We start from the raw sequence: 21,047 nt of genomic DNA on the forward strand, positions 1-21,047 counted from the left end.
CTTCTACAGTCATTTCCTCCCACTCCCTATATTATTCATCTGTCTATTCCACAGTCATTTCCTCCCTCTCAATATATCATTCATGTATGTCTTCTACAGTAATTTCCTCCCTCTCCCTATATCATTCATCTATGTCTTCTACAGTCATTTCCTCCCTCTCCCTATATTATTCATCTGTGTATACCACAGGTATTTCCTTCCTCTTCATATATCAATCATCTATGTCTTCCACAGTAATTTCCTCCTTCTCCATAGATCATTAATCTATGTCTTCTACAGTAATTTCCTTCCTCTCCATATATCATTTATCTATGTCTTCTACAGTAATTTTCTGCCTCTCCATATATCATTCATCTATGTCTTCCACAGTAATTTCCTTCCTCTCCATATATCATTCATCTATGTCTTCCACATTAATTTCCACCCTCTCCATATTTCATTCATCTATGTCTTCCACAGACATTTCCTTCCTCTCCCTATATCATTCATCTATGTCTTCAACAGTCATTTCCTCCTTCTCCCTATATCATTTATCTATATCTTCCACAGTCATTTCCTTCCTCTTCATATATCGTACATCTATGTCTTCCACAGTCATTTCCTTCCTCTCCATATATCATTCATCTATGTCTTCTACAGTCATTTCCTACTTCTCCCTATATCAATCATCAATGTCTTCTTCAGTCATTTCCTCCCTCTCCCTATATCATTCATCTGTGTATTCCACAGGTATTTCCTTCCTCTTCATATATCATTCATCTATGTCTTCTACAGTAATTTCCTCCCTCTCCCTATATTATTCATCTGTCTATTCCACAGTCATTTCCTACCTCTCAATATATCGTTCATGTATGTCTTCTACAGTAATTTCCTCCATCTCCCTATATCATTCATCTATGTCTTTTACAGTAATTTCCTCCCTCTCCCTATTTTATTCATCTGTGTATACCACAGGTATTTCCTTCCTCTTCATTTATCAATCATCTATGTCTTCCACAGTAATTTCCTCCCTCTCAATAGATCATTAATCTATGTCTTCCACAGTCATTTTCTACCTCTCCATATATCATTCATCTATGTATTCCACAGTCATTTCCTCCCTCTCTCTAAATCATTCATCTATGTCTTCCACAGTCATTTCCTCCCGCTCCCTATATCATTCATCTATGTTTTCCACTGTCACTTCCTCCATCTCCCTATATCATTCTTCTATGTCTTCCACAGTAATTTCCTACCTCTGCCTATATCATTCATCTCTTTCTTCTACAGTAATTTTCTACCTCTCCATATATCATTCATCTATGTCTTCCACAGTAATTTCCTCCCTCTCCCTATATCATTCATCTTTGTGTTCCACTGTCATTTCCTCCCTCTCCCTATATCATTCATCTATGTCTTCCACAGTCATTTCCATCCTCTCCCTATATTATTTATCTATGTCTTCTACAGTAATTTTCTACCTCTCCATATATCATTCATCTATGTCTTCCACAGTAATTTCCTTCCTCTCCCTATTTCATTCATTTATGTCTTCCACAGTCATTTCCTTCCTCTCCCTATATCATTCATCTATATCTTCTACAGTAATTTCTACCTCTCCATATATCATTCATCTATGTCTTCCACAGTAATTTCCTCCCTCTCCCTATATCATTTATCTTTGCCTTCCACAGTCATTTCCTCCCTGTCCCTATATCATTCATCTATGTCTTCCACAGTCATTTCCTTCCTCTCCCTATATTATTCATCTATGTCTTCTACAGTAATTTTCTACCTCTCCATATATCATTCATCTATGTCTTCCACAGTCATTTCCTTCCTCTCCCTATATCATTCATTTATGTCTTCCACAGTCATTTCCTTCCTCACCCTATATCATTCATCTATGTCTTCCAAAGTCATTTCCTCCCTATCCCTATATCAATCATCTATGTCTTCCACAGTCATTTCCTTCCTCTCCATATATCATTCATCTATTTCTTCCACAGTCATTTCCTCCCTCTCCCTATTTCATTCATCTATGTCTTCTACAGTTATTTCCTTCCTCTCCCTATATCATTCATCTATGTCTCCCACAGTAATTTCCTCCCTCTCCCTATATCATTCATCTATGTCTTCTACAGTCATTTCCACCCTCTCCCTATATCATTCATCTACGTCTTCCACAGTCATTTCCTTCCTCTCCCTATATCATTCATGTATGTCTTCCAAAGTCATTTCCTTCCTCTCCATATACCATTCATGTATGTCTTCCACAGTCTTTTCCTTCCTCTCCCTATATCATTCATGTATGTCTTCCACAGTTATTTCCTTCCTCTCCCTATATCATTTATCTATGTCTCCCACCGTCATTTCCTCCCTCTCCCTATATCATTCATGTATGTCTTCTACAGTCATTTCCTCCCTCTCCCTATATCATTCATATATATCTTCCACAGTCATTTCCTCCCTCTCCCTAAATCATTCATATATGTCTTCCACAGTTATTTCCTCCCTCTCCATATATCATTCATCTATGTCTTCCACAGTTATCTTCTCCCTCTCCCTATATCATTCATCTATGTCTCCCACAGTCATTTCCTCCCTCTCCATATATCATTCATCTTTGTCTCCCACAGTCATTTCCTTCCTCTCCCTATATCATTCATATATTTCTCCCACAGTCATTTCCTCGCTCTCTCTATATCATTCATCTATGTCTTCCACAGTAATTTCCTCCCTCTCCATATATCATTCATCTATGTCTCCCACAGTCATTTCCTCCCTCTCCCTATATAATCCATCTATGTCTCCCACAGTCATTTCCTCCCTCTCCCTATATAATTTATCAATGTCTCCCAGTCATTTCCTCCCTCTCCCTATATCATTCATCTATGTCTTCCACAGTCATTTCCTTCCTCTCCCTATATAATTTATCAATGTCTTCTTCAGTCATTTCCTCCCTCTCCCTATATCATTCATCTATGTCTTCCTCAGTCATTTCCTTCCTCTCCCTATATCATTTATCAATGTCTACTTCAGTCATTTCCTTCCTCTCTCTATATCATTCATCTATGTCTTCCACAGTGATTTCCTCCCTCTCCATATATCATTCATCTATGTCTCCCACAGTCATTTCCTCCCTCTCCCTATATCATTCATCTATGTCTCCCACAGTCATTTCCTCCCTCTCCCTATTTGATTTATCTATGTCTCCCAGTCATTTCCTCCCTCTCCCTATATCATTCATCTATGTCTTCCACTGTCATTTCCTTCCTCTCCCTATATCATTTATCAATGTCTTCTTCAGTCATTAACTCCCTCTCCCTATATCATTCATCTATGTCTTCCACAGTCATTTCCTTCCTCTCCCTATATCATTTATCAATGTCTACTTCAGTCATTTCCTTCCTCTCCCTATATCATTCATCTATGTCTTCCACAGTCATTTCCTCCCTCTCCATATATCATTCATCTATGTCTTCTTCAGTCATTTCCTCCCTATCCTTATATCATTCATCTATGTCTTCCACAGTCATTTCCTCCCTCTCCCTATATCATTCATCTTTGTCTTCCACAGTCATTTCCTCCCTCTCCCTATATCACTCATCTCTGTCTTCTACAGTCATTTCCTTCCTCTCCCTATATCATTCATCTATGTTGTCCACAGTCATTTCCTCCCTCTCCATAAATCATTCATCTATGTCTTCCACAGTCATTTCCTCCCTCTCCCTATATCATTCATATATTTCTCCCACAGTCATTTCCTCCCTCTCTCTATATCATTCATCTATGTCTTCCACAGTAATTTCCTCCCTCTCCATATATCATTCATCTATGTCTCCCACAGTCATTTCCTCCCTCTCCATATATCATTCATCTATGTCTCTCACAGTCATTTCCTCCCTCTCCATATATCATTCATCTATGTCTCACACAGTCATTTCCTCCCTCTCCCTATATCAATCATCTACGTCTTCCACAGTCATTTCCTTCCTCTCCATATATTATTCATCTATGTCTCACACAGTCATTTCCTCCCTCTCCATATATCATTCATCTATGTCTTCCACAGTCATTTCCTTCCTCTCCATATATTATTCATCTATGTCTTCAACAGTCATTTCCTTCCTCTCCATATATCATTCATCTATGTCTTCCAGTCATTAGCTTCCTCTCCCTATATCATTCATCTATGTCTTCCACAGTCATTTCCTCCCTCTCCATATATCATTCATCTGTCTTCCACAGTCATTTCCTCCCTCTCCCTATATCATTCATCTATGTCTTCCACAGTCATTTCCTCCCTCTCCCTATATCAATCATCTATGTCTTCCACAGTCATTTCCTCCCTCTCCCTATATCATTCATCTCTGTCTTCAACAGTCATTTCCTCCCTCTCCCTAATTACTTCATCTATGTCTTCCACTGTCATTTCCTCCCTCTCCATATATCATTCATCTATGTTTTCCACAGTCATTTCCTCCCTCTCCATATATCATTCATCTCTGTCTTCTACAGACATTTCCTCCCTCTCCATATATCATTCATCTATGTCTTCCACAGTCATTTCCTTCCTCTCCTTAAATCATTCATCTATGTCTTCCACAGTCATTTCCTCCCTCTCCATATATCATTCATCTATGTCTTCCACAGTCATTTCCTCCCTCTCCATATATCATTCATCTATGTCTTCCACAGTCATTTCCTCCCTCTCCCTATATCATTCATCTTTGTCTCCCACAGTAATTTCCTCCCTCTCCCTATATCATTCATCTATGTCTCCCACAGTCATTTCCTCCCTCTCCCTATATCATTCTTCTATGTCTCCCACAGTCATTTCCTCCCTCTCCCTATATCATTCATCTATGTCTTCCACAGTCATTTCCATCCTCTCCCTATATCATTCATCTATGTCTTTCACAGACATTTCCTCCCTCTCCCTATATCATTCATCTATGTCTTCTTCAGTCATTTCCACACTCTCCCTTTATCATTCGTCTATGTCTTCCACAGTTATTTCCTCCCTCTCCCTATATCATTCATCTATGTCTACCACAGTCATTTCCTCCCTCTCCCTATATCATTCATCTATGTCTTCCACAGTTATTTCCTTCCTCTCCCTATATCATTTATCTATCTCTCCCACCGTCATTTCCTCCCTCTCCCTATATCATTCATGTATGTCTTCTACAGTCATTTCCTCCCTCTCCCTATATCATTCATATATATCTTCCACAGTCATTTCCTCCCTCTCCCTAAATCATTCATATATGTCTTCCACAGTTATTTCCTCCTTCTCCATATATCATTCATCTATGTCTTCCACAGTTATCTTCTCCCTCTCCCTATATCATTCATCTATGTCTCCCACAGTCATTTCCTCCCTCTCCATATATCATTCATCTTTGTCTCCCACAGTCATTTCCTTCCTCTCCCTATATCATTCATATATTTCTCCCACAGTCATTTCCTCCCTCTCTCTATATCATTCATCTATGTCTTCCACAGTAATTTCCTCCCTCTCCATATATCATTCATCTATGTCTCCCACAGTCATTTCCTCCCTCTCCCTATATAATTCATCTATGTCTCCCACAGTCATTTCCTCCCTCTCCCTATATCATTTATCAATGTCTCCCAGTCATTTCCTCCCTCTCCCTATATCATTCATCTATGTCTTCCACAGTCATTTCCTTCCTCTCCCTATATAATTTATCAATGTCTTCTTCAGTCATTTCCTCCCTCTCCCTATATCATTCATCTATGTCTTCCACAGTCATTTCCTTCCTCTCCCTATATCATTTATCAATGTCTACTTCAGTCATTTCCTTCCTCTCTCTATATCATTCATCTATGTCTTCCACAGTGATTTCCTCCCTCTCCATATATCATTCATCTATGTCTCCCACAGTCATTTCCTCCCTCTCCCTATATCATTCATCTATGTCTCCCACAGTCATTTCCTCCCTCTCCCTATATGATTTATCTATGTCTCCCAGTCATTTCCTCCCTCTCCCTATATCATTCATCTATGTCTTCCACTATCATTTCCTTCCTCTCCCTATATCATTTATCAATGTCTTCTTCAGTCATTAACTCCCTCTCCCTATATCATTCACCTATGTCTTCCACAGTCATTTCCTTCCTCTCCCTATATCATTTATCAATGTCTACTTCAGTCATTTCCTTCCTCTCCCTATATCATTCATCTATGTCTTCCACAGTCATTTCCTCCCTCTCCATATATCATTCATCTATGTCTTCTTCAGTCATTTCCTCCCTATCCTTATATCATTCATCTATGTCTTCCACAGTCATTTCCTCCCTCTCCCTATATCATTCATCTTTGTCTTCCACAGTCATTTCCTCCCTCTCCCTATATCACTCATCTCTGTCTTCTACAGTCATTTCCTTCCTCTCCCTATATCATTCATCTATGTTGTCCACAGTCATTTCCTCCCTCTCCATAAATCATTCATCTATGTCTTCCACAGTCATTTCCTCCCTCTCCCTATATCATTCATATATTTCTCCCACAGTCATTTCCTCCCTCTCTCTATATCATTCATCTATGTCTTCCACAGTAATTTCCTCCCTCTCCATATATCATTCATCTATGTCTCCCACAGTCATTTCCTCCCTCTCCATATATCATTCATCTATGTCTCTCACAGTCATTTCCTCCTTCTCCATATATCATTCATCTATGTCTCACACAGTCATTTCCTCCCTCTCCCTATATCATTCATATACGTCTTCCACAGTCATTTCCTTCCTCTCCATATATTATTCATCTATGTCTCACACAGTCATTTCCTCCCTCTCCATATATCATTCATCTATGTCTTTCACAGTCATTTCCTTCCTCTCCATATATTATTCATCTATGTCTTCAACAGTCATTTCCTTCCTCTCCATATATCATTCATCTATGTCTTCCAGTCATTAGCTTCCTCTCCCTATATCATTCATCTATGTCTTCCACAGTCATTTCCTCCCTCTCCATATATCATTCATCTGTCTTCCACAGTCATTTCCTCCCTCTCCCTATATCATTCATCTATGTCTTCCACAGTCATTTCCTCCCTCTCCATATATCATTCATCTATGTTTTCCACAGTCATTTCCTCCCTCTCCATATATCATTCATCTCTGTCTTCTACAGACATTTCCTCCCTCTCCATATATCATTCATCTATGTCTTCCACAGTCATTTCCTTCCTCTCCTTAAATCATTCATCTATGTCTTCCACAGTCATTTCCTCCCTCTCCATATATCATTCATCTATGTCTTCCACAGTCATTTCCTCCCTCTCCATATATCATTCATCTATGTCTTCCACAGTCATTTCCTCCCTCTCCCTATATCATTCATCTTTGTCTCCCACAGTAATTTCCTCCCTCTCCCTATATCATTCATCTATGTCTCCCACAGTCATTTCCTCCCTCTCCCTATATCATTCATCTTTGTCTCCCACAGTAATTTCCTCCCTCTCCCTATATCATTCATCTATATCTCCCACAGTCATTTCCTCCCTCTCCCTATATCATTCTTCTATGTCTCCCACAGTCATTTCCTCCCTCTCCCTATATCATTCATCTATGTCTTCCACAGTCATTTCCATCCTCTCCCTATATCATTCATCTATGTCTTTCACAGACATTTCCTCCCTCTCCCTATATCATTCATCTATGTCTTCTTCAGTCATTTCCACACTCTCCCTATATCATTCGTCTATGTCTTCCACAGTTATTTCCTCCCTCTCCCTATATCATTCATCTATGTCTACCACAGTCATTTCCTCCCTCTCCCTATATCATTCATCTATGTCTTCCACAGTTATTTCCTTCCTCTCCCTATATCATTTATCTATGTCTCCCACCGTCATTTCCTCCCTCTCCCTATATCATTCATGTATGTCTTCTACAGTCATTTCCTCCCTCTCCCTATATCATTCATATATATCTTCCACAGTCATTTCCTCCCTCTCCCTAAATCATTCATATATGTCTTCCACAGTTATTTCCTCCCTCTCCATATATCATTCATCTATGTCTTCCACAGTTATCTTCTCCCTCTCCCTATATCATTCATCTATGTCTCCCACAGTCATTTCCTCCCTCTCCATATATCATTCATCTTTGTCTCCCACAGTCATTTCCTTCCTCTCCCTATATCATTCATATATTTCTCCCACAGTCATTTCCTCCCTCTCTCTATATCATTCATCTATGTCTTCCACAGTAATTTCCTCCCTCTCCATATATCATTCATCTATGTCTCCCACAGTCATTTCCTCCCTCTCCCTATATAATTCATCTATGTCTCCCACAGTCATTTCCTCCCTCTCCCTATATAATTTATCAATGTCTCCCAGTCATTTCCTCCCTCTCCCTATATCATTCATCTATGTCTTCCACAGTCATTTCCTTCCTCTCCCTATATAATTTATCAATGTCTTCTTCAGTCATTTCCTCCCTCTCCCTATATCATTCATCTATGTCTTCCACAGTCATTTCCTTCCTCTCCCTATATCATTTATCAATGTCTACTTCAGTCATTTCCTTCCTCTCTCTATATCATTCATCTATGTCTTCCACAGTGATTTCCTCCCTCTGCATATATCATTCATCTATGTCTCCCACAGTCATTTCCTCCCTCTCCCTATATCATTCATCTATGTCTCCCACAGTCATTTCCTCCCTCTCCCTATATGATTTATCTATGTCTCCCAGTCATTTCCTCCCTCTCCCTATATCATTCATCTATGTCTTCCACTGTCATTTCCTTCCTCTCCCTATATCATTTATCAATGTCTTCTTCAGTCATTAACTCCCTCTCCCTATATCATTCATCTATGTCTTCCACAGTCATTTCCTTCCTCTCCCTATATCATTTATCAATGTCTACTTCAGTCATTTCCTTCCTCTCCCTATATCATTCATCTATGTCTTCCACAGTCATTTCCTCCCTCTCCCTATATCACTCATCTCTGTCTTCTACAGTCATTTCCTTCCTCTCCCTATATCATTCATCTATGTTGTCCACAGTCATTTCCTCCCTCTCCATAAATCATTCATCTATGTCTTCCACAGTCATTTCCTCCCTCTCCCTATATCATTCATATATTTCTCCCACAGTCATTTCCTCCCTCTCTCTATATCATTCATCTATGTCTTCCACAGTAATTTCCTCCCTCTCCATATATCATTCATCTATGTCTCCCACAGTCATTTCCTCCCTCTCCCTATATAATTCATCTATGTCTCCCACAGTCATTTCTTCCCTCTCCCTATATCATTTATCAATGTCTCCCAGTCATTTCCTCCCTCTCCCTATATCATTCATCTATGTCTTCCACAGTCATTTCCTTCCTCTCCCTATATAATTTATCAATGTCTTCTTCAGTCATTTCCTCCCTCTCCCTATATCATTCATCTATGTCTTCCACAGTCATTTCCTTCCTCTCCCTATATCATTTATCAATGTCTACTTCAGTTTATTCCTTCCTCTCTCTATATCATTCATCTATGTCTTCCACAGTGATTTCCTCCCTCTCCATATATCATTCATCTATGTCTCCCACAGTCATTTCCTCCCTCTCCCTATATCATTCATCTATGTCTCCCACAGTCATTTCCTCCCTCTCCTTATATGATTTATCTATGTCTCCCAGTCATTTCCTCCCTCTCCCTATATCATTCATCTATGTCTTCCACTGTCATTTCCTTCCTCTCCCTATATCATTTATCAATGTCTTCTTCAGTCATTAACTCCCTCTCCCTATATCATTCATCTATGTCTTCCACAGTCATTTCCTTCCTCTCCCTATATTGTTTATCAATGTCTACTTCAGTCATTTCCTTCCTCTCCCTATATCATTCATCTATGTCTTCCACAGTCATTTCCTCCCTCTCCATATATCATTCATCTATGTCTTCTTCAGTCATTTCCTCCCTATCCTTATATCATTCATCTATGTCTTCCACAGTCATTTCCTCCCTCTCCCTATATCATTCATCTTTGTCTTCCACAGTCATTTCCTCCCTCTCCCTATATCACTCATCTCTGTCTTCTACAGTCATCTCCTTCCTCTCCCTATATCATTCATCTATGTTGTCCACAGTCATTTCCTCCCTCTCCATAAATCATTCATCTATGTCTTCCACAGTCATTTCCTCCCTCTCCCTATATCATTCATATATTTCTCCCACAGTCATTTCCTCCCTCTCTCTATATCATTCATCTATGTCTTCCACAGTAATTTCCTCCCTCTCCATATATCATTCATCTATGTCTCCCACAGTCATTTCCTCCCTCTCCCTATATAATTCATCTATGTCTCCCACAGACATTTCCTCCCTCTCCCTATATCATTTATCAATGTCTCCCAGTCATTTCCTCCCTCTCCCTATATCATTCATCTATGTCTTCCCCAGTCATTTCCTTCCTCTCCCTATATAATTTATCAATGTCTTCTTCAGTCATTTCCTCCCTCTCCCTATATCATTCATCTATGTCTTCCACAGTCATTTCCTTCCTCTCCCTATATCATTTATCAATGTCTACTTCAGTCATTTCCTTCCTCTCTCTATATCATTCATCTATGTCTTCCACAGTGATTTCCTCCCTCTCCATATATCATTCATCTATGTCTCCCACAGTCATTTCCTCCCTCTCCCTATATCATTCATCTATGTCTCCCACAGTCATTTCCTCCCTCTCCCTATATGATTTATCTATGTCTCCCAGTCATTTCCTCCCTCTCCCTATATCATTCATCTATGTCTTCCACTGTCATTTCCTTCCTCTCCCTATATCATTTATCAATGTCTTCTTCAGTCATTAACTCCCTCTCCCTATATCATTCATCTATGTCTTCCACAGTCATTTCCTTCCTCTCCCTATATCATTTATCAATGTCTACTTCAGTCATTTCCTTCCTCTCCCTATATCATTCATCTATGTCTTCCACAGTCATTTCCTCCCTCTCCCTATATCACTCATCTCTGTCTTCTACAGTCATTTCCTTCCTCTCCCTATATCATTCATCTATGTTGTCCACAGTCATTTCCTCCCTCTCCATAAATCATTCATCTATGTCTTCCACAGTCATTTCCTCCCTCTCCCTATATCATTCATATATTTCTCCCACAGTCATTTCCTCCCTCTCTCTATATCATTCATCTATGTCTTCCACAGTAATTTCCTCCCTCTCCATATATCATTCATCTATGTCTCCCACAGTCATTTCCTCCCTCTCCCTATATAATTCATCTATGTCTCCCACAGTCATTTCCTCCCTCTCCCTATATCATTTATCAATGTCTCCCAGTCATTTCCTCCCTCTCCCTATATCATTCATCTATGTCTTCCACAGTCATTTCCTTCCTCTCCCTATATAATTTATCAATGTCTTCTTCAGTCATTTCCTCCCTCTCCCTATATCATTCATCTATGTCTTCCACAGTCATTTCCTTCCTCTCCCTATATCATTTATCAATGTCTACTTCAGTTTATTCCTTCCTCTCTCTATATCATTCATCTATGTCTTCCACAGTGATTTCCTCCCTCTCCATATATCATTCATCTATGTCTCCCACAGTCATTTCCTCCCTCTCCCTATATCATTCATCTATGTCTCCCACAGTCATTTCCTCCCTCTCCCTATATAATTTATCTATGTCTCCCAGTCATTTCCTCCCTCTCCCTATATCATTCATCTATGTCTTCCACTGTCATTTCCTTCCTCTCCCTATATCATTTATCAATGTCTTCTTCAGTCATTAACTCCCTCTCCCTATATCATTCATCTATGTCTTCCACAGTCATTTCCTTCCTCTCCCTATATTGTTTATCAATGTCTACTTCAGTCATTTCCTTCCTCTCCCTATATCATTCATCTATGTCTTCCACAGTCATTTCCTCCCTCTCCATATATCATTCATCTATGTCTTCTTCAGTCATTTCCTCCCTATCCTTATATCATTCATCTATGTCTTCCACAGTCATTTCCTCCCTCTCCCTATATCATTCATCTTTGTCTTCCACAGTCATTTCCTCCCTCTCCCTATATCACTCATCTCTGTCTTCTACAGTCATCTCCTTCCTCTCCCTATATCATTCATCTATGTTGTCCACAGTCATTTCCTCCCTCTCCATAAATCATTCATCTATGTCTTCCACAGTCATTTCCTCCCTCTCCCTATATCATTCATATATTTCTCCCACAGTCATTTCCTCCCTCTCTCTATATCATTCATCTATGTCTTCCACAGTAATTTCCTCCCTCTCCATATATCATTCATCTATGTCTCCCACAGTCATTTCCTCCCTCTCCCTATATAATTCATCTATGTCTCCCACAGTCATTTCCTCCCTCTCCCTATATCATTTATCAATGTCTCCCAGTCATTTCCTCCCTCTCCCTATATCATTCATCTATGTCTTCCACAGTCATTTCCTTCCTCTCCCTATATAATTTATCAATGTCTTCTTCAGTCATTTCCTCCCTCTCCCTATATCATTCATCTATGTCTTCCACAGTCATTTCCTTCCTCTCCCTATATCATTTATCAATGTCTACTTCAGTCATTTCCTTCCTCTCTCTATATCATTCATCTATGTCTTCCACAGTGATTTCCTCCCTCTGCATATATCATTCATCTATGTCTCCCACAGTAATTTCCTCCCTCTCCCTATATCATTCATCTATGTCTCCCACAGTCATTTCCTCCCTCTCCCTATATGATTTATCTATGTCTCCCAGTCATTTCCTCCCTCTCCCTATATCATTCATCTATGTCTTCCACTGTCATTTCCTTCCTCTCCCTATATCATTTATCAATGTCTTCTTCAGTCATTAACTCCCTCTCCCTATATCATTCATCTATGTCTTCCACAGTCATTTCCTTCCTCTCCCTATATCATTTATCAATGTCTACTTCAGTCATTTCCTTCCTCTCCCTATATCATTCATCTATGTCTTCCACAGTCATTTCCTCCCTCTCCCTATATCACTCATCTCTGTCTTCTACAGTCATTTCCTTCCTCTCCCTATATCATTCATCTATGTTGTCCACAGTCATTTCCTCCCTCTCCATAAATCATTCATCTATGTCTTCCACAGTCATTTCCTCCCTCTCCCTATATCATTCATATATTTCTCCCACAGTCATTTCCTCCCTCTCTCTATATCATTCATCTATGTCTTCCACAGTAATTTCCTCCCTCTCCATATATCATTCATCTATGTCTCCCACAGTCATTTCCTCCCTCTCCCTATATAATTCATCTATGTCTCCCACAGTCATTTCCTCCCTCTCCCTATATCATTTATCAATGTCTCCCAGTCATTTCCTCCCTCTCCCTATATCATTCATCTATGTCTTCCACAGTCATTTCCTTCCTCTCCCTATATAATTTATCAATGTCTTCTTCAGTCATTTCCTCCCTCTCCCTATATCATTCATCTATGTCTTCCACAGTCATTTCCTTCCTCTCCCTATATCATTTATCAATGTCTACTTCAGTTTATTCCTTCCTCTCTCTATATCATTCATCTATGTCTTCCACAGTCATTTCCTTCCTCTCCCTATATCATTCATCTATGTCTTCCACAGTCATTTCCTCCCTCTCCATATATCATTCATCTATGTCTTCTTCAGTCATTTCCTCCCTATCCTTATATAATTCATCTATGTCTTCCACAGTCATTTCCTCCCTCTCCCTATATCATTCATCTTTGTCTTCCACAGTCATTTCCTCCCTCTCCCTATATCACTCATCTCTGTCTTCTACAGTCATCTCCTTCCTCTCCCTATATCATTCATCTATGTTGTCCACAGTCATTTCCTCCCTCTCCATAAATCATTCATCTATGTCTTCCACAGTCATTTCCTCCCTCTCCCTATATCATTCATATATTTCTCCCACAGTCATTTCCTCCCTCTCTCTATATCATTCATCTATGTCTTCCACAGTAATTTCCTCCCTCTCCATATATCATTCATCTATGTCTCCCACAGTCATTTCCTCCCTCTCCCTATATAATTCATCTATGTCTCCCACAGTCATTTCCTCCCTCTCCCTATATCATTTATCAATGTCTCCCAGTCATTTCCTCCCTCTCCCTATATCATTCATCTATGTCTTCCACAGTCATTTCCTTCCTCTCCCTATATAATTTATCAATGTCTTCTTCAGTCATTTCCTCCCTCTCCCTATATCATTCATCTATGTCTTCCACAGTCATTTCCTTCCTCTCCCTATATCATTTATCAATGTCTACTTCAGTCATTTCCTTCCTCTCTCTATATCATTCATCTATGTCTTCCACAGTGATTTCCTCCCTCTGCATATATCATTCATCTATGTCTCCCACAGTCATTTCCTCCCTCTCCCTATATCATTCATCTATGTCTCCCACAGTCATTTCCTCCCTCTCCCTATATGATTTATCTATGTCTCCCAGTCATTTCCTCCCTCTCCCTATATCATTCATCTATGTCTTCCACTGTCATTTCCTTCCTCTCCCTATATCATTTATCAATGTCTTCTTCAGTCATTAACTCCCTCTCCCTATATCATTCATCTATGTCTTCCACAGTCATTTCCTTCCTCTCCCTATATCATTTATCAATGTCTACTTCAGTCATTTCCTTCCTCTCCCTATATCATTCATCTATGTCTTCCACAGTCATTTCCTCCCTCTCCCTATATCACTCATCTCTGTCTTCTACAGTCATTTCCTTCCTCTCCCTATATCATTCATCTATGTTGTCCACAGTCATTTCCTCCCTCTCCATAAATCATTCATCTATGTCTTCCACAGTCATTTCCTCCCTCTCCCTATATCATTCATATATTTATCCCACAGTCATTTCCTCCCTCTCTCTATATCATTCATCTATGTCTTCCACAGTAATTTCCTCCCTCTCCATATATCATTCATCTATGTCTCCCACAGTCATTTCCTCCCTCTCCCTATATAATTCATCTATGTCTCCCACAGTCATTTCCTCCCTCTCCCTATATCATTTATCAATGTCTCCCAGTCATTTCCTCCCTCTCCCTATATCATTCATCTATGTCTTCCACAGTCATTTCCTTCCTCTCCCTATATAATTTATCAATGTCTTCTTCAGTCATTTCCTCCCTCTCCCTATATCATTCATCTATGTCTTCCACAGTCATTTCCTTCCTCTCCCTATATCATTTATCAATGTCTACTTCAGTTTATTCCTTCCTCTCTCTATATCATTCATCTATGTCTTCCACAGTCATTTCCTTCCTCTCCCTATATCATTCATCTATGTCTTCCACAGTCATTTCCTCCCTCTCCATATATCATTCATCTATGTCTTCTTCAGTCATTTCCTCCCTATCCTTATATCATTCATCTATGTCTTCCACAGTCATTTCCTCCCTCTCCCTATATCATTCATCTTTGTCTTCCACAGTCATTTCCTCCCTCTCCCTATATCACTCATCTCTGTCTTCTACAGTCATTTCCTTCCTCTCCCTATATCATTCATCTATGTTGTCCACAGTCATTTCCTCCCTCTCCATAAATCATTCATCTATGTCTTCCACAGTCATTTCCTCCCTCTCCCTATATCATTCATATATTTCTCCCACAGTCATTTCCTCCCTCTCTCTATATCATTCATCTATGTCTTCCACAGTAATTTCCTCCCTCTCCATATATCATTCATCTATGTCTCCCACAGTCATTTCCTCCCTCTCCATATATCATTCATCTATGTCTCTCACAGTCATTTCCTCCTTCTCCATATATCATTCATCTATGTCTCACACAGTCATTTCCTCCCTCTCCCTATATCATTCATATACGTCTTCCACAGTCATTTCCTTCCTCTCCATATATTATTCATCTATGTCTCACACAGTCATTTCCTCCCTCTCCATATATCATTCATCTATGTCTTTCACAGTCATTTCCTTCCTCTCCATATATTATTCATCTATGTCTTCAACAGTCATTTCCTTCCTCTCCATATATCATTCATCTATGTCTTCCAGTCATTAGCTTCCTCTCCCTATATCATTCATCTATGTCTTCCACAGTCATTTCCTCCCTCTCCATATATCATTCATCTGTCTTCCACAGTCATTTCCTCCCTCTCCCTATATCATTCATCTATGTCTTCCACAGTCATTTCCTCCCTCTCCCTATATCATTCATCTATGTCTTCCACAGTCATTTCCTCCCTCTCCCTATATCATTCATCTCTGTCTTCAACAGTCATTTCCTCCCTCTCCCTAATTACTTCATCTATGTCTTCCACAGTCATTTCCTCCCTCTCCATATATCATTCATCTATGTTTTCCACAGTCATTTCCTCCCTCTCCATATATCATTCATCTCTGTCTTCTACAGACATTTCCTCCCTCTCCATATATCATTCATCTATGTCTTCCACAGTCATTTCCTTCCTCTCCTTAAATCATTCATCTATGTCTTCCACAGTCATTTCCTCCCTCTCCATATATCATTCATCTATGTCTTCCACAGTCATTTCCTCCCTCTCCATATATCATTCATCTATGTCTTCCACAGTCATTTCCTCCCTCTCCCTATATCATTCATCTTTGTCTCCCACAGTAATTTCCTCCCTCTCCCTATATCATTCATCTATGTCTCCCACAGTCATTTCCTCCCTCTCCCTATATCATTCATCTTTGTCTCCCACAGTAATTTCCTCCCTCTCCCTATATCATTCATCTATGTCTCCCACAGTCATTTCCTCCCTCTCCCTATATCATTCTTCTATGTCTCCCACAGTCATTTCCTCCCTCTCCCTATATCATTCATCTATGTCTTCCACAGTCATTTCCATCCTCTCCCTATATCATTCATCTATGTCTTTCACAGACATTTCCTCCCTCTCCCTATATCATTCATCTATGTCTTCTTCAGTCATTTCCACACTCTCCCTATATCATTCGTCTATGTCTTCCACAGTTATTTCCTCCCTCTCCCTATATCATTCATCTATGTCTACCACAGTCATTTCCTCCCTCTCCCTATATCATTCATCTATGTCTTCCACAGTTATTTCCTTCCTCTCCCTATATCATTTATCTATGTCTCCCACCGTCATTTCCTCCCTCTCCCTATATCATTCATGTATGTCTTCTACAGTCATTTCCTCCCTCTCCCTATATCATTCATATATATCTTCCACAGTCATTTCCTCCCTCTCCCTAAATCATTCATATATGTCTTCCACAGTTATTTCCTCCCTCTCCATATATCATTCATCTATGTCTTCCACAGTTATCTTCTCCCTCTCCCTATATCATTCATCTATGTCTCCCACAGTCATTTCCTCCCTCTCCATATATCATTCATCTTTGTCTCCCACAGTCATTTCCTTCCTCTCCCTATATCATTCATATATTTCTCCCACAGTCATTTCCTCCCTCTCTCTATATCATTCATCTATGTCTTCCACAGTAATTTCCTCCCTCTCCATATATCATTCATCTATGTCTCCCACAGTCATTTCCTCCCTCTCCCTATATAATTCATCTATGTCTCCCACAGTCATTTCCTCCCTCTCCCTATATAATTTATCAATGTCTCCCAGTCATTTCCTCCCTCTCCCTATATCATTCATCTATGTCTTCCACAGTCATTTCCTTCCTCTCCCTATATAATTTATCAATGTCTTCTTCAGTCATTTCCTCCCTCTCCCTATATCATTCATCTATGTCTTCCACAGTCATTTCCTTCCTCTCCCTATATCATTTATCAATGTCTACTTCAGTCATTTCCTTCCTCTCTCTATATCATTCATCTATGTCTTCCACAGTGATTTCCTCCCTCTGCATATATCATTCATCTATGTCTCCCACAGTCATTTCCTCCCTCTCCCTATATCATTCATCTATGTCTCCCACAGTCATTTCCTCCCTCTCCCTATATGATTTATCTATGTCTCCCAGTCATTTCCTCCCTCTCCCTATATCATTCATCTATGTCTTCCACTGTCATTTCCTTCCTCTCCCTATATCATTTATCAATGTCTTCTTCAGTCATTAACTCCCTCTCCCTATATCATTCATCTATGTCTTCCACAGTCATTTCCTTCCTCTCCCTATATCATTTATCAATGTCTACTTCAGTCATTTCCTTCCTCTCCCTATATCATTCATCTATGTCTTCCACAGTCATTTCCTCCCTCTCCCTATATCACTCATCTCTGTCTTCTACAGTCATTTCCTTCCTCTCCCTATATCATTCATCTATGTTGTCCACAGTCATTTCCTCCCTCTCCATAAATCATTCATCTATGTCTTCCACAGTCATTTCCTCCCTCTCCCTATATCATTCATATATTTCTCCCACAGTCATTTCCTCCCTCTCTCTATATCATTCATCTATGTCTTCCACAGTAATTTCCTCCCTCTCCATATATCATTCATCTATGTCTCCCACAGTCATTTCCTCCCTCTCCCTATATAATTCATCTATGTCTCCCACAGTCATTTCCTCCCTCTCCCTATATCATTTATCAATGTCTCCCAGTCATTTCCTCCCTCTCCCTATATCATTCATCTATGTCTTCCACAGTCATTTCCTTCCTCTCCCTATATAATTTATCAATGTCTTCTTCAGTCATTTCCTCCCTCTCCCTATATCATTCATCTATGTCTTCCACAGTCATTTCCTTCCTCTCCCTATATCATTTATCAATGTCTACTTCAGTTTATTCCTTCCTCTCTCTATATCATTCATCTATGTCTTCCACAGTGATTTCCTCCCTCTCCATATATCATTCATCTATGTCTCCCACAGTCATTTCCTCCCTCTCCCTATATCATTCATCTATGTCTCCCACAGTCATTTCCTCCCTCTCCTTATATGATTTATCTATGTCTCCCAGTCATTTCCTCCCTCTCCCTATATCATTCATCTATGTCTTCCACTGTCATTTCCTTCCTCTCCCTATATCATTTATCAATGTCTTCTTCAGTCATTAACTCCCTCTCCCTATATCATTCATCTATGTCTTCCACAGTCATTTCCTTCCTCTCCCTATATTGTTTATCAATGTCTACTTCAGTCATTTCCTTCCTCTCCCTATATCATTCATCTATGTCTTCCACAGTCATTTTCTCCCTCTCCATATATCATTCATCTATGTCTTCTTCAGTCATTTCCTCCCTATCCTTATATCATTCATCTATGTCTTCCACAGTCATTTCCTCCCTCTCCCTATATCATTCATCTTTGTCTTCCACAGTCATTTCCTCCCTCTCCCTATATCACTCATCTCTGTCTTCTACAGTCATCTCCTTCCTCTCCCTATATCATTCATCTATGTTGTCCACAGTCATTTCCTCCCTCTCCATAAATCATTCATCTATGTCTTCCACAGTCATTTCCTCCCTCTCCCTATATCATTCATATATTTCTCCCACAGTCATTTCCTCCCTCTCTCTATATCATTCATCTATGTCTTCCACAGTAATTTCCTCCCTCTCCATATATCATTCATCTATGTCTCCCACAGTCATTTCCTCCCTCTCCCTATATAATTCATCTATGTCTCCCACAGACATTTCCTCCCTCTCCCTATATCATTTATCAATGTCTCCCAGTCATTTCCTCCCTCTCCCTATATCATTCATCTATGTCTTCCCCAGTCATTTCCTTCCTCTCCCTATATAATTTATCAATGTCTTCTTCAGTCATTTCCTCCCTCTCCCTATATCATTCATCTATGTCTTCCACAGTCATTTCCTTCCTCTCCCTATATCATTTATCAATGTCTACTTCAGTCATTTCCTTCCTCTCTCTATATCATTCATCTATGTCTTCCACAGTGATTTCCTCCCTCTCCATATATCATTCATCTATGTCTCCCACAGTCATTTCCTCCCTCTCCCTATATCATTCATCTATGTCTCCCACAGTCATTTCCTCCCTCTCCCTATATGATTTATCTATGTCTCCCAGTCATTTCCTCCCTCTCCCTATATCATTCATCTATGTCTTCCACTGTCATTTCCTTCCTCTCCCTATATCATTTATCAATGTCTTCTTCAGTCATTAACTCCCTCTCCCTATATCATTCATCTATGTCTTCCACAGTCATTTCCTTCCTCTCCCTATATCATTTATCAATGTCTACTTCAGTCATTTCCTTCCTCTCCCTATATCATTCATCTATGTCTTCCACAGTCATTTCCTCCCTCTCCCTATATCACTCATCTCTGTCTTCTACAGTCATTTCCTTCCTCTCCCTATATCATTCATCTATGTTGTCCACAGTCATTTCCTCCCTCTCCATAAATCATTCATCTATGTCTTCCACAGTCATTTCCTCCCTCTCCCTATATCATTCATATATTTCTCCCACAGTCATTTCCTCCCTCTCTCTATATCATTCATCTATGTCTTCCACAGTAATTTCCTCCCTCTCCATATATCATTCATCTATGTCTCCCACAGTCATTTCCTCCCTCTCCCTATATAATTCATCTATGTCTCCCACAGTCATTTCCTCCCTCTCCCTATATCATTTATCAATGTCTCCCAGTCATTTCCTCCCTCTCCCTATATCATTCATCTATGTCTTCCACAGTCATTTCCTTCCTCTCCCTATATAATTTATCAATGTCTTCTTCAGTCATTTCCTCCCTCTCCCTATATCATTCATCTATGTCTTCCACAGTCATTTCCTTCCTCTCCCTATATCATTTATCAATGTCTACTTCAGTTTATTCCTTCCTCTCTCTATATCATTCATCTATGTCTTCCACAGTGATTTCCTCCCTCTCCATATATCATTCATCTATGTCTCCCACAGTCATTTCCTCCCTCTCCCTATATCATTCATCTATGTCTCCCACAGTCATTTCCTCCCTCTCCCTATATAATTTATCTATGTCTCCCAGTCATTTCCTCCCTCTCCCTATATCATTCATCTATGTCTTCCACTGTCATTTCCTTCCTCTCCCTATATCATTTATCAATGTCTTCTTCAGTCATTAACTCCCTCTCCCTATATCATTCATCTATGTCTTCCAC

The sequence above is a fragment of the Taudactylus pleione genome, unplaced genomic scaffold (genome assembly GCF_031769625.1).
Source record: "Taudactylus pleione unplaced genomic scaffold, aTauple2 ptg000762l, whole genome shotgun sequence".
Classification (NCBI taxonomy): domain Eukaryota; kingdom Metazoa; phylum Chordata; class Amphibia; order Anura; family Myobatrachidae; genus Taudactylus; species Taudactylus pleione.